The sequence below is a fragment of the Nomascus leucogenys genome, chromosome 20, assembly GCF_006542625.1.
Source record: "Nomascus leucogenys isolate Asia chromosome 20, Asia_NLE_v1, whole genome shotgun sequence".
NCBI lineage: Eukaryota > Metazoa > Chordata > Mammalia > Primates > Hylobatidae > Nomascus > Nomascus leucogenys.
Genome location: NC_044400.1, coordinates 5,525,317 through 5,529,718, shown reverse-complemented (window position 1 = coordinate 5,529,718; position 4,402 = coordinate 5,525,317). Strand labels below are relative to the sequence as shown.

General features: G+C 44.8%; 1 pseudogene; it reads left to right on the top strand.

Annotated features, from left to right (window-relative positions):
• The first annotated feature begins 472 nt into the window (after positions 1-472).
• On the top strand, positions 473-3,460 carry LOC100590079 (annotated as a pseudogene).
• The last annotated feature ends 942 nt before the right edge of the window (positions 3,461-4,402 follow it).

Here is a 4,402-nt window from a genome sequence, read left to right as displayed (position 1 = left end):
TGGCGGTTAGTGCTGAGACTGAGGAGAACACGCATTTATTAAAAATTCAAGAAAAGTCTAAAAAAAATCTTTTAAAAATACCCCCCAAAATTTCCCCCCAAATCGGCATCTACTCCGCCAGAGAGTTACCATAATATTTTTTCTTCCTCTTTTATTAAATAACCCCGTCAGCAGCCAAGACTGACCCCGCCCGCGGCCCTGCAGCAACCCTAAGTAGGAACCACGAGACCGAGGACTTCCCGCCGCCCGAACCGGACACCGTCACCCTGGCTTCCGGCCGGTAGCCGGCAGACAGTGGCGGCCAAGCGACCTCGCTCTGTGGCCAATGAGTTGTTTCTGATTCAAATGATTTTTGTCCCTCGGCGCGTGCCCTTGCTCCCCGCCCCTGGCTCCGAGACCCCTGGCCTGGCCCTCGCTCTCCTCCTGTCACGAAAGGGTCGCGGCCTGTGGCCCTGTGGGCAGCCGTGCCGCGATGAACCCCAGCGCCCCCAGCTACCCCATGGCATCGCTGTACGTGGGGGACCTGCACCCCAACGTGACTGAAGCGATGTTCCAAGAGAAGTTTAGCTCGACTGGGCCACCCTCACCATCCAGGTCTTTAGGGACCGGGTCACCCGCCGCTTCATGGGTTACGTGTTCGTGAACTTCCTGCAGCCGGCCGACGCGGAGCGTGCTCTGGCCACCATGAACTTGGATGTTATAAAGGGCAAGCCAGCATGAATCCTGTGGTCTCAGCGCGATCTATCACTGCGCAAAAGTGGAGTGGGCAACGTATTCGTTAAAAACCAGGACAAATCCGTTGAAAAAGCACCGTGTGATGCATTTTCTGCTTTTGGTAACTTCCTTTCATGTAAGGTAGTTTGTGATGAAAATGGTTCCAAGGGTTGTGGATCTGTACACTTTGAGATACAGGAAGCAGCTGAAGGGGCTATGGAAAAAATGGACGGGATGCTGCTGAATGGTCTCAATGTATTTGTTGGACGGTTTAGGTCTCCTGAAGAACAAGAAGCAGAACTTGGAGCTAGGGCAAAAGAGTCCAAAGTTGGACCTGCCTCAAGTGTAAAAGTAATAACTGATGAAGGTGGAAAGTCCAAAGGATTTGGATTTGTAAGCTTTGAAAGGCATGAAGATCCACAGACAGCTATGGATGAGATGAATGGAAAGGAGTTCAGTGGAAATCAAATGTACGTTTGTCTAGCTCAGAAAAAAGTGGAAGGGCAGACAGAACTTAAGTGCAAATTTGAATAGATGAAGCAAGATAGAATCACCAGATACCAGGGTGCTAACGTTTATGTGAAAACTACCATCAGAGTGAACAGGCAACCTACAGAATGAGAGAAAATTTTCGCAACCTACTCATCTGACAAAGGGCTAATATCCAGAATCTACAATGAACTCAAACAAATTTACAAGAAAAAAACAAACAACCCCATCAAAAACTGGGCGAAGGACATGAACAGACACTTCTCAAAAGAAGACATTTATGCAGCCAAAAAACACATGAAAAATTGCTCATCATCACTGGCCATCAGAGAAATGCAAATCAAAACCACAGTGACATACCATCTCACACCAGTTAGAATGGCCATCATTAAAAAGTCAGGAAACAACAGGTGCTAGAGAGGATGTGGAGAAATAGGAACACTTTTACACTGTTGGGGGACTGTAAACTAGTTCAACCATTGTGGAAGTCAGTGTGGCGATTCCTCAGGGATCTAGAACTAGAATTACCATTTGACCCAGCCATCCCATTACTGGGTATATACCCAAAGGACTATAAATCATGCTGCCATAAAGACACATGCACACATATGTTTATTGCGGCACTATTCACAATAGCAAAGACTTGGAACCAACCCAAATGTCCATCAACGATAGACTGGATTAAGAAAATGTGGCACATATACACCATGGAATACTATGCAGCCATAAAAAATGATGAGTTCATGTCCTTTGTGGGGACATGGATGAAGCTGGAAACCATCATTCTCAGTAAACTATCGCAAGGACAAAAAACCAAACACCACATGTTCTCACTCATAGGTGGGAATTGAACAATGAGAACACATGGACACAGGAAGGGGAACATCACACTCCGGGGCCTGTTGTGGGGTGGGGGGAGTGGGGAGGGACAGCATTAGGAGATATACCTAATGCTAAATGACGAGTTACTGGGTGCAGCACACCAACATGGCACATGGATACATATGTAACAAACCTGCACATTGTGCACATGTACCTTAAAACTTAAAGTATAATAATAATAATTTAAAAAAAGAAAAATCTTGATGAGAGTATTGATGATGAACGTCTCCAGAAAGAATTTTCTCCATTTGGTATAATCAATAGTGCAAATGTTATGATGGAGGGTGGTTGCAGCAAAAGGTTTGGCTTTGTATGTTTCTCATCCCCAGAAGAAGTAGCTAAAGCAGTTACAGCAATGAACGGTAAAACTGTGGCCAGCAAGCCATCGTATGTAGCTTTAGCTCAGTGCAAAGAAGAGCGCCTGGCTCACCTCTCTAACCAATATATGCAGAAGATGGCAAGTGTACTAGCTGTGCCCCACCCTGTAATCAACCCCTACCAGCCAGCACCTTCTACATGTTACTTCATGGCAGCTGTCCCACAGACCCAGAACCGTGCTGCATACTATCCTCCTGGCCAAATTGCTCAACTAAGACCAAGTCCTCCCTGGGCTGCTCAGAGTGTCAGACCTTATCCATTCCAAATATGACCTGTGCTATCCACTCAGCTGCTCGTAACCACCACTCTGAGACCAGCTTCTTCACAGGTTCCACCAGTCATGTCCACACAGTGCGTTGCTAACTCATCAATACAGACAATTAGTCCATGTCCTGTAGCTGCTGCTGCTGGCTCCATTCCTGCGGTCCACATCATTCTACAGTACAAATATGCTTCAGGAATTCTCATTCCTCAGCAACATCTTAATGCACATCCACAGGTTACCAGGAAGCAGCTTGCTGTTCATGTCCAAGGTCAAAAACTTTTGACTGCTTCCATGTTGGCATCTGGCCCTCTCCAGCAGCAGAAGCAGATATTGGGTGAACGACTCTTTCCTCTTATTCAAGCCATGCACCCTACTCTTGCTGGTAAAATCACTGGCATGTTATTGGAGCTTGATAATTTAAAACTTCTTCATATGCTTGACTCTCCGGAGTCTCTGAAGCTGTAGTTGTACTACAAGCGTACCATGCGAAAGAGGCTCCAGAAAGCAGGTAACAGTGCTACTGGTGTACCAACTGCTTAAAATTGATCAGGGACCACCAAAAAAAAAAAAGGTGTTTCAACAAAGAAAAACATCTAAACATCAAAAAACTAAATATTATGGAAAAAATTACAAAATATAAACAAAAACGGAAAGCAAACTTTGAACCTTATGTACTGAGGAAATACCAAGTCTAGCAAACTTACTAGTCCTAGATTACTTATTGATTTGAAAATAACAAAAAAAAAAGGAAAATTTAAAAACAAGCCAGGTGTGGTGGCTCACGCATGTAATCCCAGCACTTTGGGAGGCTGCGGTGGATCGCCTGAGGTCAGGAGTTCGAGACCAGCCTGGCCAACGTAGTGAAACCTCATCTCTACTAAAAATGCAAAAAATTAGCTGGGCGTGGTGAGGCGCCTGTAATCCCAGCTACTAGGGAGGCTGAGGCAGGAGAATTGCTTGAACCTGGGAGGCGGAGGTTGCAGTGAGCCAAGATCGTGCCATTGCACTCCAGCCTGAGCAACAAGAGCAAAAAAACTCCATCTCAAAAAAAAAAAAATTAAAAACAAATTAATGTTTTATAGATCCTGGGAAAAAGAATTTTCAGCAAAGTATGAAAATTTAAAGCATTCCTTTAATTTTTTAACTCTTAACTGTGGAAAAGCTCAGAATGTCAGTTATGTTTTAAATAACAGAATTGATAACTAAACAAGGAAATATAACTTGGATTATGAAATTCTTGGTTTAATAAAAATTCTTTAAATGATTAAAAAAAGCCTGAATAGGCTCAAAAACATGAGGTGATTATGCAGTGTAGGTACACATCAAAGGAGGATGTGGCTGGGTGTGGTGGCTCATGCCTGTAATCCTGTCACTTTGGGAGGCTGAGGTGGGTGGATCACGAGGTCAGGAGTTCAAGACCAGCCTGGCCAACATAGTGAAACCCCATCTCTACTAAAAATACAAAAAATTAGCCAGGTGTGGTGGCAGGTGCCTGTAATCCCAGCTATTCGGGAGGCTGAGCCAGCTACCCGGGAGGCAGAGGTTGCAGTGAGTCAAGATCACGCCATTGCACTCCAGCCTGGGCAACGGTGCGAGACTCCGTCTCAAAAACAAACAAACAACAAAAAAAGAGAGATGTGTATGCATTAATACTAATATGTGAGTCAAACGATT